Source organism: Trichosurus vulpecula, chromosome 6, assembly GCF_011100635.1.
Source record: "Trichosurus vulpecula isolate mTriVul1 chromosome 6, mTriVul1.pri, whole genome shotgun sequence".
NCBI lineage: Eukaryota > Metazoa > Chordata > Mammalia > Diprotodontia > Phalangeridae > Trichosurus > Trichosurus vulpecula.
In genome coordinates this window covers 67,531,347-67,550,322 of record NC_050578.1, presented here as the reverse complement: position 1 = coordinate 67,550,322, position 18,976 = coordinate 67,531,347, and positions in this window count along the sequence as shown.

Genomic DNA, 18,976 nt, shown 5'->3' with positions numbered 1-18,976 from the left:
AGAGCCTTCAAGAACCTAAGGTCACCTTCACACTCCAAGAAATTAGAAGACTTTATCTATGAACTATCAACAGATTCACAGAAATGAGAATCTTTATTATTCAGGGAAGTGCATTCTTAGTAGTTACTAACTTAAAAATAGGGGCTGGATAGAGAATAGGAATTAGTCACCTCACTTCTTAAACTTTGAGTCGAGATCCATAGTTTTAAGAGGTGCTGAAGGGTCTCGGGTGGAAAAAGTTTAAGAAGCCCTAGAAGACTCCAGGTTGAAGATATCCACTGTCTAACACTGCCTTTGGTCCTGTCAAGATAGACCAAACCTTAATAACAATAAAAATATAATAGGTAGTATTTATATAGTTATTTGACATTATGTATTGAGCACTATATCATAGTATTGATCCATTGTCCATACATCTTTATCATATAATTTTATAGACTTTCTTTAAAAGTTTGCTACATAGGCATAAAATGTTTAAATATACTCTCTATACCATTCTATGATTACATTTTTGCATTATTGATCTCTATCATTTGAGTTAACAAATTGCTTTCAACACTTCTAAATTGAAATGAAAGAATAACTGAATTAATTTATATAACGTACCCCCTCTCTAATTCCATTGTGCCACTTTTCTCACAACCTCTAGGGCATGAGTTTTTCAACAAGCATTTCTTAAGTACTGCTATGTTCCTGGCACTTTGCAAGGTATTAGGGATGCAAAGACAAAACCAAAATAGTCCCTGACCACTAGAAGCTTACATTCTTGTAGGTAGCATGCTCTCACATACACACACGCACACAATACATACAAAACAGATACATGGCAACCTTGAAGGAGGTGAGTGTGGGAAGAGGCACTAGTAGCTATGGGGCAAGAAAGACTTCACATAGAAGGTGGCATTTGAGCTGAATTTGTTGTAAATTAGGAATTCTTAGAGGTGGTGATATGAGAGAATATTCCAGGTTTGGGGGACAGCTAATTCAGAGGCAGGAGATGGGAGAGGTAATGCCAAGTGAGAAACAGAAAGGCCACCATAGAGTAATGTGTAAGAAGGTTCAAAGGATAGGATAATACCTTTGAATGGCAGAGCTTAAATACCCCAAAGAGTCCCTAGAGGTAATAGGGAGATGCTGGAATTTAACGAATGTGGGAGTGACAGGGTCAGACATAAGTTTTAGGAGAGTCACATTGGTGGTTCTATGGAGGGCTTTTTGGAGGCTCGGAATGGGAGTGGAGACTAGGAGCTAGGAGATAATTTAGGAGGATACTGAAGAAGTCCAGGTGAGAGGTAATGAGAGCCTGAAATGGGTGAGGGGAGAGGGTAGTTGTGTTAGTAGAGAGGAGGGATGCATGTGGAGATGCTCTGGAGATGGGAATGAAAAGAAATGGCAAATATCTGGTAGTGTGAGGTGAGTAACAGTGAGAAGTTAAGGATGACACCAAAACTGCAAACCTGAGTGACTAGAAAGATGGTGATACCATTGAAGAAACGGGAATGTTTAGAAAATGGGGTAGGTTTTGGGGGAAAGAAAATGAATTCTACTTTGAATGTATTGAGTTTGAGATGTTCATAGGACATCCAATACAAAATGTCCAATAGACAGTCAGTGATGTGGGTCTGGATCTCAGGCAAGAAAAGGGTTGAATATAGAGATCTGGGAGTCATCTGCCTAGAGGTGATCATTGAATTCATGGGCACTGATGAGGCCATCAAGTGAGAGTATATGGCAAAAGAAGCCCCATCAAGTGAACGTATATCTAAAGAGGATCCAGCAAAAAATGGGCACACACTCAAAGTTAGGGTGTGAAATGGAAGATAATCAAGCAAGGGACAATGTAAAAAAGAGTGGCTAGACAGGTGGGAGGAGAACCATGTGAGAGCAGCATAATGAAAACTCAGAGAGGCTCTAGGAGAAGGGTAGTACAAAGTGTCAAAAAGGGCAAAGGGGTCAAGAAATATAAGAACTGAGAAAAAGTCATTCAATTGACAATCGAGGTCACTGGTAACTTTGAAGAGTGCAGTTTTGTTTGAATGATAAAGTCAGATTGCAGAAAGTTTAAGGAGTAAGAGGAGAGGAAATGGAGGCAATGAGCATACACGGCTTTTTCAGAATGTTTGGGTAAGAAATGGAGGAGAGATGTAGCACAATGGCTCACAGAGATTGGTAGGATATAGGTTGTTTTTTTCCCTTCTAGTGGAGACTTGAATATTTTAAACTCCATTTGGGTAGGGACTATGTGTTACATAAAATTTACATTTTTCCCCTGCACTTAGTTTCTGCATATATCATCAACTTCTAATTTCAAATGATCTTTGATCTCAGCTATGTAGATCTTGTCTCCAGTGATGTAGATTTAAGTAGATGGTCTCTATGAATTTCTGAGATACTCCTATTCCCTTCTTGTTGATTCACCTGGTAGCTACAGTTGTCAATGAGCTTTTCCAAATGTGGCTTGGCTAGCCCACAGAGTTGACAACTGTACTCATGTGCAAAGCCCTTCCAAGTTGTTAGCACCTATGAAAGATTATGTTTCATGGACTTAGCCTTTGGGAACCCAGAGTCACCTCTGTACCCCAATAAATACATGAGTAGGACTTGATAAGACTTTACGAATCTGTACACAACAGGATTAATGTTTATTGACTTGAATTCTATGCAGCCAGTAATTCCTGTTGCCACTTTCTCACAGTCTTTCTTTTTTATGTGGGTTGTATAATCTTTGGGAACACTGTGTCCTCAGCTGGTTGCTATGATAAGGTTTTTGCTGTTAGGCATCCTACAGTCAGATATGTGTGGTTTTCTATAATTCCACAGCTTGTACTAGATAGAGCTTTATTACTCAAAACTAGCCCTTCTCTTAAAACTTGCTTCTTGAGTAAAGGGGGTTAGAAACTACTGATATTTGTCTTTCGCTTTAGTCATGACATGATGAACAATGATGACATGAGCAGCATGTCACTTTAGTGATTTTTTTAAAAATGTTTTTTTGAGAGGGGAAGGCAAGGCAATTGGGGTTAAGTGACTTGCCCAAGGTCATAAAGCCAGTAAGTGTGTCAGAGGCTGGATTTGAACTCAGGTCCTCCTAACTCCTAACTCTACTCAGTGTGCCACCTAAGTGCCCCTGACTTTAGTGCTTTTAAAAGAAAAGGGTGTCGCTTTGTGCAGGTAGGTTGGTCGGCAGAGAACAAAGGAGGTGTGTCAGGGAGTGAGGGCAGAGCAAAGGGTCATTTCCACTAGAAAGATAATTTCATAGTTAGATGCTATGACAGGTGGATGGGGACGTTGGGAGTTTCGAGGGATGTATATGAATGGACTATGGAAAAATTTGTCAAGTGCCTTTGGCCAAGAGAGATGATTCTGAAAGTGTATATACAAGTGTTCACTTTTAAGGACCAAACTCCTCACAAGCTTACAATAAAGACATAGATTTTAAGCTGGGGATGAGTGCATGAATTTCCAAAAATCCTCACTGAACAAACAGTTGTCTTTATGTAAAAGATGTCCTGGCATTCACATGTATATAGGTCATTCCCATTCATAATATAGACTATAAATTATTGCTCGATATGCCTGAGTGGCATGATTAGGGAATTAGGTTAGTACCATATACACATTAGTAGGATGATGCATCTACGTACATGAAACATACATTTGTGTCACAGGTAATCAATGTTTTTTTCTTTAGTATTTTTACTTGTGTCAATGCACACATTGCTTATATAATAAATAGCTGCTTGTTAACAAGCTGGGATGTATGAATTTAAACAAATCTTAGTACCTAAAGGAGAAGAAGTAAATTATAGCTTTCATAGCATGATTTTTTTCTTGGCATAAGCATTATTATAAAACATAATTTTATTATGTTTTAATATAAGAAGGTCAACAGGGGATGAGAAGGTACCAGATCTGTGATTTCCTTGAAGCAAGAAAGTCTGAGTAAGGAAATTCAGTGTAAATTGTGACCTGATATGCCATTTATAGTTTTAGTGTGTTGCTTCAGGGCACTGGGGGGTGGGGGAGAGGGAGAGAACAAACATTTATTAAGTGCCTGCAATATGCCAGGCACTGTGCAGAGGACTTTACATGTGTTATTTCATTTGATCCTCACTACAACCCTGGGAGGTAGGTGATATTATTATCTCTACTTTTTATAATAGAAAACAGGCAGATGGAGGTTAAGTGACTTGCCTGGGGTTACACATCTAGGAAGTGTCTGAGACTAGATTTGAAATCAAGTCTTCCTGACTCCAGGCCTGGCACTCTATCTGCTGCACCACCTAGCTGCCTCTACTTTCCTATATAATTTTCTTTAAAATAGTGAGAGGATATTAAGTGTCTTGGCCAGGGAAACCAAGCCAGTTTCCAGGATCATAGAATCATAGTTTTAGAGATGGAAGGGACCTTGGAGGCTTAGAAACTCAGCTCCCAAGAGGTTAACTTGCCCAAAGGTTACTCTTTGGGCAGAGAAATGTGCTAGGAGTCACACAGAGAGTAACCATTGTGTTGGAAGTAAGATTTGAACTCAGGTTTTCACAACTCAGCAACTATCCCCTATGCCCCTTTTGACTCTCCATTAAGCTTAACACATAGTGTTACATGTTAAGTAGTTTATGAAAGGCAACATGTGAAAATCATCAGCCGCAGTGATATTAGAGCAGAGCCTTGGTCTTTGAAGATGTAAAATCTTGGAAACACTTCATAATGGCCAGGATTAGAGAGAATATCATACAAAGAAGGAATTAGATTGATTTAAAGTTTTGTGCAATGAAAACATGAGCTGAAAAGATATTAATAACTATAAATGAACCTATTATGAGAGCTGCTTAAAGACCTATTTGTTTCAGCTTTAGAATTTCTAGTTCTTGAAATGAGGAAAGCCAGTCAGCTATTTCTGGTTTTGCTTTCTATTGACGTTTGGAGTCACCTCCCTAATTTCTGCAAAATCTCTTTTGCAAACTCTTCATTGCAATAGAAGTAACAAAGCTTAGGGATAAAACAAAATGGCGGGCAGCCCCCAAATGCATCCTTAGATTGTGTTTTGTTCGTATTGCTAAATAATAAATATTTTTGCTTATTTCACTAATTTGGCACTAACATGCATCAGAATTTGTACTTCCGGTCAACAATGACTAGGGACAGTAGTTGAGACTTGGATAGCACTCAAGTGCTGTAGAGTGGACCCTCATCATAATCCAAATGACCAAATGTATGGTGCATGATCTAGGCATTGCAATCATGATGTATTTCTAACGTGAAATGATTTCTAAAAAGGAGAACAGGAAAGAATAGCTGGAGAAGCAACTTCCAGATTGACAGTTTGTTCTGAACTCGAGTTCTATCCCAGAAAACTCCAGGAAAGCTGTGTTATGTAGGATGAAAATCTAGGCCATTGAATTTAGTCCTACTCCATATGCCATGGATTCTCAGAAAAAGTACAGTTCCTTAGCAACCAGCAGATCACTTGGATGCCAAGTGATTTCATGATTTTTATAGATACCCAGTTTTTTAAGACACCTGTCTCAGAGACACCTACCTCTAGCCCCTCAAATCTAGGTTATTGTCAGAATAATTACACCTGATGATATTTTAAAAATAAACATTAACTATTCACACACTGCTTCGATTTATTGCAGCTCACAAAAGATAGGAGAGGCAATGAAGAATCGTGGATAAAGAGTCGTCCTCAGAGATGGGAAGACCTGGGTTGAAGTGTGTCCTCTGTCCCTAACTTGACTGTGTGACCCTGGGCAAGTCACTTAAATTCACAGTGCTCTGGGAAATTGTAAGATGTGGAGAAGCTACAGCAGTGGAAGCAGTTCCTTTTGGGGAATACCTTACACTATTTTGATTAATAAACAAGCAAATGAATGGGTGAATAAATGAAAAGACATGCCCCTTATGAAAAGCAGCAAAGAACAAGCAATAAAGAGTTGACCTCTGAGTCAGGAAGTCTTGTGTCTGAAGACCTTCTCCATGGAAGGCAAGTTGTATGACACATCATTTAACTTCTTAATGTCCTAGCAAGTCTTTTAGACTGTCAGGAGGGGCAGCTAGGTGGCAGAACCCTTGAGTCAGGAGGACCTCAATTCAAATCCTGCCTGTGACCCTGGGCAAGTCACTTAACCCCAGTTGCCTTAAAAAAAAGACAGTTGCTGCAACCTCAAAAGTCCAGTTTAAAAAAACAAGCAAATAATCAGAAGGTCAGTCTTCAAAAGAAGGATAATTAACAACAATAGCATTTACATAGCACTTCAAGGTTCACAAAGCACTTTATTAACATTACTTTATCCTTACAACTTTGGGCGGGAGGCTCTATTATTTTCCTCATTTTACAGATGAGGAAACTGAGTCAGGCAGAGGTTAAGTGACTTACCTAGAGTCATACAGCTAGTGAGTATCTGATGCCAGATTCCGACTTTGGTCTTCCTAACACTATATCCATTGTGTCGTCTAGCACCGGTGTTAACAATGGGGGCATGAAATAACTCACATTTACGCAGTGCTTATGTAGGATGAGTCCTTGAAAGTATCTAGAGCATTGCTCCCATTTCACAGATGAAGAAACTGAGATTCCAGGAGGTCACAGGATTGATCAGTGGCAAAGGGGCCACTTGGACTCAGGGCTTCCAACTTCAGGTCCATGCTTTTTACACTTATCACACTGTTTGCTTGAGGATCTTTTCCCTGGCTTTCCTTTCAAAATTGCCAGTCTCCATTAGTCCTAATACACTTATTGACAGTTTATTAAACTCTTTTCTCACGTCACCTTGTGAGGTAGATAATGTGAATTCTTTTTTTTTTCATCATTCAACTGTCATAGATAATGAGGCTCAGAGAGGTTTAGTAATTGGCTGATGATCACACAGCCAGTAAATTATTAGAGCTGGAATTTGGGCCCAGGTCTCCTAGGCCCTCAGTTAAGCAATCTCTATCTTACTTTCCAGTGTCTCTCAATCGGAATCATTGTTTTATTTCCTTTACCAAAAAGGATTTCTGTTTTGATAGTTTAATATGTAATTGCTATCAGGTTTTTTTCTATATACTTGGAATTTTATTCATAATAAAGGTTGAAAAATATAACTATTCCTTCTAGTCAGATCTTAATGAAGAAGAACCACATGCTAGGTTCTCTTTTCTCTGTATCTGCAGAAAAGGGATCTCTTCAGGCCCATAGCCTCCACCTCCTTTCCCCCATCTCCCCCTTCCACAAAGTAGTATCAGAGGAGTATAAAAATAATAAAATAATAGTTTGGCATTTGAGAAGCGGCATGATTCTGCCCAATTAAACTCTTCTTCCATTTTCCTTTTAAAACAACGCCTCTTTCCTGTTGTCCAAATTGGTCCACATTCCTTCCACTTCTATGACAATCCTATTAAGCTTAATTAGGCCTAATGATTATACCTTTAAGAATAAAATGATCTCAGCGAGGTCTCTTAAAGCTCAAATCTGGAAGCAGAAATTGTCCTTCTTTGATAAACAGGTTGGAAGCTCTGCTGTTTTTGCAGGGCTGTGTACAGATATTTTGCATTAATGAGGCCTGAGAGACAGTTACAGGGCACAATAAAATGTGAATTAATGGGGTTTGGAGGCAGAGGAGCTGAACTTTCATCCAGGAGGGCCTGGATATCCCCTAAAGGGCAATGCTACCAAGTGTCTTGGGGTGGTTACAAGCCTGAAGTTTGGTAGGGTTTGCAAAAAATGAAAGGGGATTTTGTACTGAGCACACACACACACACACACACACACACACACACACACACACACACTGCTGTATTTTACTACTTCTCTGCATAGCAAGCAGGCTTCTTATCACTTCAACAAGACAAAACGTAGGTAGGAATTCTAAAGTCAGCAAAAAGGATCTCTCATCAGTGAGGAAAACAGCCAGAGTTAAGCCCACATATTTGAATTTTTATGTAAAGGGGGCGGCTGTGGGGGAGGCCGCATGTAAAAGGGGTTGTTCAGTTGGCCCCAACAACTGTGTATTAAATAAGGCAGCATCTGAGAGGTGGAGGGGGCATTTTTCACTGAAAACAGTAAAAAGACATGACAATAGAAAGGAGACATGGGAATTTAAAAGCCAGAGAGAGCTATAAAAGCCCACCAGCCTTACAAAGTCTATCCGTAGGATCAAGAAGCTCAGTCATTGGGACATGCTACTGCAGAGGTTCATAAGGTGATTCTGAGCCATTAAGCAAAGTGTTAAATTACATCTTTGATCAAGAAAGGAGAGAAGTTTGGAAAACATTACAGAAGAATCACCATCTCCAATATGGAAAAAAGGAATATTAATGTGTAAAGAAGTCAATCTGGAACATGAACTTTTGGAAAGCATTTTAGTTTGCAATGATGACCAGTGGTTGAGGTACTGCTGGGTATAGGTCAACATCTGTATGAGAATTCCTAGCAATCAACCAGTCAGCCAATAAGCATTTATAAAGCACCTACTACAGTTATGCCTTCCAAATCTTGAGGGGTTAGGGGGATGGTGCCCCTGTGATCTGGAAAATCTACATGAAACTTTTGGCCTTCCCTTTGTACCAGAGAAAAAGTCTGCATTGTTATGAGATTAAAAGATAAAATATGTTGACATTATATAATACTATAAATATATTTTATGCATTTCTGTGTTTCTAAACTTTTTCTGTGTTGTCTGTGGCTTCTGAGAAACTCCAAAAAATGCATTTGATTTCTTATGCTGACTTGTGATATATTGAAACCAAGATGAGGAAAGTTGTCATGTGGAAGGGATAACTGTAGTTCCAGGCACTGGGTTAGGTTCTGGATATACAAAAGTGAAAAGGGTTCCTTTCCTCATAGAGCTTACAGTCTAGCTGTGGAATATAATATGTACTGAGCTTATATTCTAGTTAGGGGATACAATATCTTACATACATAGTATATACAAAATAGAAAGTGCCGGGGGTAGGGAAGGAACTAGCAGTTGGGGGAATCAGGAATGTTCTCTTGTAGAAGGAGACACTTGACCTAGTCCTTGAAGAAAACTAAAGATTCTGAAAGTTGAGGGGTGAGGAAAAAGTACATTATAGGCATAGAGGACAGTCAGGTCAAGGCATAATGGTGGGGGATCGAGTGACATTTATGAGAGGGCTAGTTTTGCTGTACCACTGACTGAGTGCATAGAGGGGAGTGATAAGCAATAAGTAACCATCAGAGCAATTTGGTACTAGGGAGGGAACAAGCATTTATTAAATGCCAACTCTGTGTGAGACACTTTGACAAATGCTTTACAAATATTATCTCTCATTTGATACTTACAACAACCCTGAGAGATAGGTGCTGTTATGATCACTATTTTATATTTGAAGAAACTGAGGCAGGCAGAGATCAAATGACTTTCCCAGGGTCACAGAGTAAGTAAATGTTTGAAGCTGGATTTGAACTCAAGTCTTTCCAATTCTGGGCTGAGTACTCCATCCACTGTGTCACCTAGTTACCCAGGTTACAAAAAACTTAAGTCAACCGATGGACCAGTCTAGATATGAAGGGACTAGAAACAATCAAAAGTAGAAGCTCAGAGTTCAATAAACTAAAAACACAGATTGTTGAGTCATGTCTGACTCTTTGTGACCCCATTTGGAGGTTTTCTTGGCAAAGATACTGGGGTGGTTTGCCATTTCCTCCTCCAGCTCATTTTACAGATAAGGAAACTGAAGCAAACAGGGTTAAGTGACTTGCACAAGGTCACACAGCTAATAAGTGTCTGAGGTCGGATTTGAACTCAGGAGGATGAGTCTTCATGACTCCAGGTCTGGTAGTCTATTCATTGCACCCCTTAGCTGCCTTAAAATGCTATATACAAATGCTAGCCATTATTATTATTAAAAACTACTAATAATGATAGTTGGCTCAACTATCCCAGGAAAGAATTTGGAAAAATCATTAAGTGGTACTTGCCTTAGTAACATTGTCATTGGATTCTGTAGGGGATAAAAAGGAGAGAAATTGTAAAATATAAATTATACATATATTATATATAATGTATATATGTATAGGATATGTATGTATGTATTAAGACATTAATGAAACTTTAAAAAAAAGACTTCCTAGTGTAGCATTTAAAGCTCTGGACTACTTCGTCTGACTCTCAGAGTTCCAGGAGGTATAACTCTGAAGGGTTGGGGGTTTTTCTTATCAACTACCATCAGCTCAAGCCCCTTTCCTCCTCTTCATTGTTAGGGACCTGTAACTAGCACCTCAGATCCATTTAACCTCTCAACACTAATTGCTGCTTACAAGTTCTCTCCCTACTTCCACTAATCAGAAACCTCTTCTCTTTTGTGATTCATACTATTCATCCCTTCCACCCAATCAAAATCCTGATAGCTATTGTCTACAGACCTCCAGGTTACTCCTCATTCTTCCTCAATAAATTCAGTACACAGCTCACAATTTTTCTCTCAGCCCTAGCTCCTCACCTCACACTAGGAAACTTCAACATACATATTGATTCTCCCTCCAACGACCTAACCACCCTAACCACTATCTTTTCATTTCCCTTGAGCTACTTCTCCACTCCACATCAGCAATATACAAAGATTGTCATACCCTTGATCTTGCCATCACCCACAAATGTACCACCTCATTCTTCAAAAATGTTGAAATCACCCTATCTGATCATAATCTATCGGCTTTCCACCTTTCCTTCTGCCTTCCCTCACCTAACGCTATTCTTCGTCTACATTGTGACCTCTAATATCTCGACTCCTCAATTTTCTCCCAGCCCATCTCCTCTACATTTACCACTCTTTTCTCTTTTCCCCATCTTGTCTCCTTGTAGAACCAATCAACTCTACACTGTCATCTTCTCTTGACTCCCTAGCCCCTTTATCATATTGACATTTGTCCTCTGCCAAGATTCAGCCTTGGATCACTCCCACAATTTGCTACTTTTGCTCCTACATATGTGCTGCTGAATGAGGCTATAGAAATTCATGCAATTGTTCTGACTGGAGCCACTATAAATTTATGTTACATGCTGATAGCCCAATGCTTCTGAAGCCGTTTAAAGAGTTTCCCCTCCAAAAGAACTTTATATGGCATGTGTACACTGCTTTACAGTCTCTCCAATACATTTACCATACACATTTTCCTGAAGCAAGCTCTGTAGCATCCTCCACACAGACACATTTTAGTGGCTGAGGAAGCTGATGGGGTCTCCACATTTATCAGACCCCTATTTAGCATTTATTTCTGATATAAGTATGAAAAAAGTATTTTATCACTAACTTCCAGGAAGGAGAGACTACACACCATCTGTTCCTCTTTCTTAGCTCCTAGTGAGACTAGGACATTGGAGCCTTGGAGATAAGGAAGGTCCAACTTCTTTCCTCACTCTCTGCTTACAGTAAAGAGTAACTTAATGTTTGGGATTTGGTAGATGTGCTTGGCGTAAGAGGAACCAAAAATGCTTTCAAGACAGTGCATCTCTGGTACCCATAACAGTGAGTCTCATGGTACTGTGTAATGGGAAGCCTTTCTTGGAGTTGTTGCTCATCCTTCATTCTCAAAGAGGACCAATGATATCAGGAGGATGATGTCTTGACTTGCAAGTAAATTGGGCAAAGCCATCAGCCCCACTTTATTCTCCAAAGTTATTGGAGTCCAGTGGCAAGACATAGATCTGAATGACTGGTGGTGGGTCATGATGCAGTGGCAGACCTTGGCCTTTTTAAGCTAAGATCTTTGCCAGGTCTCAGCTTGTCTAAGGCAACATCACTTCAGTAGTTAAAGGCTAGGTAAGAATAGTTATCTAATGATTATTTGCTTCTTTTTCTTAGTGCCTGAGTTCCTTCTAGGGACCACTGATAGGTGGGAAGATTTATAGTTTGGAGCACTGCCAATTTCTTCTCCCTCAGTTGCCATCAGGTTTGTGGCTTTGGCTGCTTTCTCAGTTTCTATTTCTTCAATGTCTGTCCCTGATTTTGCCATGCTCTGTAGTTAGAATCTCTGGATTTTGGGTGAAAGGGTTAATTATGAAACTTAACTTTGTCATGCAGGTCTTCATTTTCCAGGGAGGGCATATAGTTTTGACCCCTTTATCTCTAGTCCTACTGTGTTCCTGGAGCTGTCACATTTAAAATTTGCCAGATAAATACCTGTGAATCTTAACCTGGAGACACTCACTTATAGGGGTTATCATCTGACAAAACCAATTCTTTAAAGAAATGATGACAGCCACCATCTTCATAGGGAATGGTGTTCCGGGAAAGACATTTTGACAGGGGTATTTTTCTGCTACAGATGAAAGACTAAAAATAGTCATTCTTGCATATTCTTGTTTGTCAAAGCTGAATGATATATCTGTTAAGAAGCCTCAGAGAAGAGTGTGACTGAATGCTGGAAACAACTTTGTTACAAGAGGTAGAAAAGGGGCATTGAAACCAGGTCGCTCTTCAATCCTTTTGCAAAGTACAATTTTAGGTTCAGTTCTATTTTAAGATCAAGTTCTTCTTTAAGGCTTCTTTAAAAACAGGAAAGTAATAAAATAAAATATTTTATTTTAAAAAATGCTAGTTCATTATCAATAAGTAATAATAATAGCTAGCTTTTATATAATGCTATATGATTGAGATTTGCCAAATGCTTCATATATATTATCTCATTTAGTAATGATAGCAGTGAGGCACTGTGAAGGAGAGGTAGGAGGGAGTATATGCCTGGCAAGTGAAACCACCTTGACCACCTTGACCACCACCTTTCCTCAGAGCCCAACAGAGACATCCTAGAACCTTGAACCCAAGAGCCATGGGAATAGCAATGTTTCCAGTCCAGTGCCCTAAGACATCATCCTGGGAAGCAATTCCTGTGGAGATAAAGCTTGGAAACTTCTCCTACAGATGCTGTAGCCTCAGCTATTGAAGTCCTAGAAAGGAAAGTTCTTGCCATCCATGTCCTTGACACTGTCACATGGTTCAACATAAGAAACTGATAGAATTTTTATCAATGGAAATAATTTTAAAGAATACATATTGCCACCTGCTTTGCTGCTGTACCCTGAGGACCATGAGATCTTTCCATTGGACTTACATTTGAAACATTCCAAATGTGTTGTATCCTCCATTATAATGTGAGCTCCCTGTGAGCAGAGTCTGTTCCACTTTTCCCTAGCACCCAGTATAGTGCTTTGCATATGAGAAGTGCTAAGTAAGTGCTTCGTTAATTCATAAAATATAATCTCTTTTGATCATTACAACCTTGTAAGATAGGGGCTATTGTTATCATCATTTGAGTGAGGAAACAGACTGGGAGAGATTAACTGTCTTGTCAGGCATCTTAGGCAGCATTTGTACTCAGGTTTTCTTAACTATGAGGACTCCCTCTTCTACACCATCCAACTGCCTCATCAGTAAGGATAAGCCCCTCTCTTCTCAAGTACGTATAACAAGGCATTATTGAGCCTCTGCAGGTGGCAGAACTTTATGATGAGGATGTGGGGCTGTTCTAGCAGGGGAATTCTAGCACACGATGTCACAGTGAATTTGAGAATTACAAAATCACAGGCTATGTGAAGTAGGAATAAGAACTTTAATTTGTCAAGTTTCCTGTCATCTAGGTTGGCAGTACTTTTGTTCAGAGTCAAATTTTCCTTTGGAAATTACTCCTCTATGCATAATTAGAGGAAACAAGTCTGTAGGCTTGCTAGAGAATTCTTTTTATATTTTACAAGTGATAAATTCATTTTTAGTTACTTTGTGCTTTTAGGGAATGTTTTTCCTTTGGATCACAGGGGTCATTCCTTATGATGATGATGTTGTGCTTCAGAGCATACCTGGAGACTATAGGTGTGGGCTATTTTCTGGTTAGAAGCCTTTTCCCATAAAATTCTGTCATTCATATTTTTCCTTCAGAATGCATGATTATTACTAAACATTTTTTAAACCACCTGCTTCCTGCCCAAGTACAAGTAGGGTAGGGATTTTTCTTGGAAAAATTCAATGTCTCAAATTGAGGTGCTCTTCATCCCTACCTGAAGGTAATATGTTTGCTCCTTGAATTAAAATGGATTTTTAAAATCAGATGAAGTGTGAGTGGTCGCAAGCTTACTGAAATGATTTCCTCACTTTTATTTTCATTTCTTTGGTCTTCTGATGTTCTCCCTTTTGTGTAGTTTGTAATATGTTTGATGTATATTCTTCAACCTTAAGTATTACATTTTTTGCTTTCTAATATCACTTGTGATGGTAACTTCATAATAATAATGCTTGTATTTGTATAGTACTTTTTAACTTTTCAAAATCTCCAAATATCTGAGAGTTAGAATCACAGATTTAGTGCTGAAAGGGACCTTAGAGGTCATTTTGTCTAACTCCCACAATTTAAATGTAATTCAAGTGCCAACTTGGCTCTTACGCAGTCAGGTAGAGAGAGGAAGGGCAGCCAGGTGCTTAATACTGTGTGGGTGTAGGAAGATGTGACTCCTGATTTGCAGAGAGTATTCTGTGATAAACTTAGTGAGTTAGTTCCAGAGCTTTGGAACGACACTCCAGGAAGGCATTGGGGAAAGACACACATGGAAAGATGGCCTTTTTATATTTCAGGACTTGCTTGTAATTCTAGATTGAGAAATCTAGAATGGATTTCTGCTAGTTGAGAACATGCGTCCTCATTCTTGACTTGAGCTGAGATAGTATCTAGCTCTCAGCTGAAGAGCTCATTCACTCATATCTATTTTTTATAGTATATTCCATCTGTAGGACTTTTCAAGTTTTGTTTTTGTTTTTTGTTTGTTTTGCTTGGACAAATGTTATTTGCTCTTCAGTATTTGTGGTAGTCATTTGTGTAACCAGAAACTTGTGAGAAGGACCTAAACTGGTGAGAGTAAGCCAAGATTTACGTGCCAAGGACTGCTTCCTATTAAGAGTGAAAATAAGTGTTTCTTCTGAAGCCAGACTCATATTCCCAGACCAGAGATATTTGCAGAGGGCAGATAGATACAATTCTAGCCTAGAACCCCTTTTGGAGACTAGAAAAAATAATGACCAGATTCAGCAATGCTTTTAGGGACTGCCTCACTTTCATACCATCACATTCAACTCATACCTCTGCCATATACTCCTTCTAACTAACCTAATAATAAGAAAGTTTTTAGGAGTTATAAATATCATTTTCCCAGAGAGGAATATAAGCAGTTTAACTTTATTGAATCCCTTATTATTTCTCTTTCCTGTTTAATTTTTTATTAATTTAATTTCTATTCAGCTCTGACCTTTTCATCAGGAATGCTTGCAAATCATCTATTTCATTGAATGTCCATTCCTCCCCCCACATCTCCAAAGGATTATACTCAGTGTTGCTGGGTAGGTGATTCCTGGTTGTAATCCTAGCTTCTTGGCCCTAAGGAATATCATATTCCTTCTATCCTTTAACGTAGAAGTTGTTGAGTCCTGTGTAATCCTGATTGTGGCTCCTCAATATTTGAATTATTTCCTTCTGGCTGCTTGCAATATTTTCTCCTTGACATAGGAGCTCTGGAATTTGGCTATAATAGTTGTGGGAATTTTCATTTTGGGATCTATTTCAGGAGTGATTAGTGGATTCTTTCAATTTCTATTTTACTCCCGATAAAAGGGCAGTTGTTTTTTTTCTGGATAATTTCTTGAAATATTATGTCTCACCTCCTTTTTTTATCATGGTTTTCAGGAATCCAATAATTCTTAAATTATCACTCCTAGATCTATTTTCTAGGTCAGTTACTTTTCCAAGGAGAAATTTCACATTTTCTTCTATTTTTTCATTATTAAAATTTTGTTTAATGTTTCTTGATGTCTCATGGAGTCATTATCTTCCACTTGCCCAATTCTACTTTTTAAAGAGTTGCTTTCTTCAGTGAATTTCTGTACCTCCCTTTCTATTTTACCAATTCAATTTTTTAAGGAGTTGTTTTCTTCAGTGAATTTTTGTATAATTTTTCCATTTACCTTCCTTTACTACTTGTTGTCTCTTTCTCATGATTCTCTTAAATCAGTCTTTTATTTTCCCAATTTTTCTTCTACTCTCTTATTTGATTTTTAAAACCCCTTTTGAGCTCTTTCAGGAGTTTTTTTTTTTTTTGGGGGGGGGAGGAAGGGTGCTGAGACCAGTTCCCATTTTTCTTTGAGGTTTTTCATGTAGCCATTTTGAAATTGTTGTCCTCATCTGAGTTTGTGTTTTGATCTTCCCTGTCACCATAATAACTTTCTATGGTGTATACACACACACATCTCATTTCCCAGCCTCTATATTAACATTTAATTTTGTATTGATGTTGGGCTCTACTCCTGGGTTGGAGAGAGCACTGTCCAAAGCTTCTTCACCAGTATAATTGGGCCTCACTGCTAGCCTGTTCCAGGGCAGGGAGGCCTTGCTGTGGCACAGACTGCTGTTGGCTTGCCTGGATACCATCTGCACTGGACTGTGCTCTCCCTTTCCTGTTGACCTTCTAAGATGTCTTGGGCTGAAAAATTGTTTTATCCCATCCATTTGTTGGTTCTTCCTTTCCAGAATTTGTTTTGAGACAACATTTTGTAGTTGTTTAGAGGTGATTTTGTGAGAGTTCAGATGAGTTCCTGTCTTACTCTGCCATTTTGGCTCTGCCTCCTGATTCTACTACTTTAAAAAGATATTTAAATTCTAACATGATAGCTCCACACTGCCCTCCTCTAAGCTTTCTTCTCACTTCAATATATTTTTTTAATGATTCACTGATTCTCTTTTCTTATTTTGTTATTAATACTGTCACTAACCTCTCTTACTAATAATTTGGTGCCACAGTGGATAGAGCACTGGCTGGAGTTGGGAAGACCTGAGTTCAAATCTGGCCTTAGGCATGTACTTGCTGTGTCACCCTGGGCAAGTCACTTAACTTCTGCTTCCTCATCTATAAAATGAAAATAATAATAGAATCTATCTCCCAGGGTTGTTGTGAAGATCAAATGAGATAATAATTGTAAAGTGCTTAGCATAGTGCCTGGCACATAGTCTTATACTTATAAACGTCAGTTATTATTATTATTATTATTATTATCTCTTCCTTGCCCCTAAATTAAAGCCCTCCCTCTTAATAAAAAAAGAATAGCCACACACACAAAATAAATCAATACACTGGCCAGGTTTGAGAATGTACATCTCATTCTGTACCCACAGTCCATCACATTCCTGCCAAGCAAGGGTAAGAATGCTTCATCATCATGCTCCTGACGTTGTTACTGGCCATTTCATTATTCAGTTTTTAAATCTTTTGCAGCTATTTTACTTTGCTGTGTTGTAATCATTGTGTAAATTGTTCTCTTGGTTTTGTTCATTTTACTCTGCATTATTTCATAAAATCCTACAAAGTAAATTTGAAATTGTCTCTTCCATAATTTCTTGCATAACAATAGTATTCCATTAAAGTAGTAATTTGTTTGGCTATTCCCCAATTAGTTAACAACTACTTTACTTGCTGCAGTTTGCTGCAATTAAAAGTAGTTGCGATAGATATATTTTGTAAATGGCATATACTAAGCATTTAATAAAATTTTTTTTAAAAAAATATTTACTTGTTTGATTGATTAATGTGGGTCTTTTCCCTCTCAATATTTTTCCTCTTTGTACCAGAAATATAGGCAGTAAAGGAAAGGTGCTGAGTGAGCTGAGGGTCAGTTGGCATCACTTCCTGGGTTGGAGTTTTTTTATTAACCTTCTTTTGGATTTTGAGTATATTAGACCATCCATAGAGACACTGAAATTGCTTTATTTTTGGTTCTTCTGTTTTGGAGAGGTCCAAGAGGTTGTGGGGATCAGAGAAAATGTCAAGTCCACCATCTTGTTGCTCACATGAACTCTGGCATTTTCAATTGAAATTTTTGAAACTCTTCTATTATATCAAATGTTCATTTTTCTCTCCTGTAGGATTGTCCTTAGATATAGGTTGTGAGCCTGTGATTTTTAAAATACTTATTCAAAAATTTTTCTCCTTACTGTAGATGCTACTAAGGTTTGTGTGGTCCTGACTATGTTTCTTTGGTACTTAAATACTTTCTGGCTGCTTGCACTATTTTTTCCTTTGATTTGGAAACTTGATTTTGGCTATGATATTTCTGGGTGGTTTTTTATTTTTTTCATGAGGTGATCAATGGATTTTTTTTCGCTGTATCTTTTTGTTATAATGGACAGATTTCTTGAAATATAGTGTGTAGATTTTTTTTCAGGTAGAGTCATAATTTTCAGGGAGTCTTATGATTCTTAAATTATATCTATGACATTTTACAGGTCAGTTTTTGATAGTAGATATCTTACATTTTCTTCATTTTTTCTAGTCTTTTTACTTTGTTCTGGTATTTCCTGTTGTCTTATGGAGTCATTGAGATACTGTTTATTCCATTCTGTTTTTCAGGGGACCTCCTACTTTGGTAAGGTTTCTCAACTTTTCTAAGATATTTATTCTTCCTTCAAAATTTCTCTGAAATTTTCATTTCATTTATAATTTTATTTTTCTCTTTTTTTAAGAGGAGGGAAGGCAGGGCAATTGGGGTTGGTTAAGTGACTTACCCGAGGTCACACAGCTAGTAAGCGTATCAAGTGTCTGAGGCCAGATTTGAACTCAGGTCCACCTGACTCCTGGGCTAGTGCTCTACTCCCTGCGCCACTTGGCTGCCCCTACGATTTTATTTTTTATCCTTTGTTTCATTTCTTCAAGCCATACTTGTAGTTTTTGCAGCCAACTCATTTTTTCCCTTTGACATTCTGCTTATAGTTGTGGAATCACTCTCTTCTGGGTTCACCTCTTAGCTCCTAGCATTTCTTCATTCCATTCAGTTTTCTCCTATTTACTCATAGCATTTGTTTTTAGTTATTGTTTTGGAATTTTGTATTTGTGACAATCCACTGATATTCCTGAATTGATTACAGGAACTTTATTTGGTCTTGTACCCTTCATAGTTTGCATGTTCCTGCCAAACTCAGTGAAGTGCCTGGTATTAAGTCCAT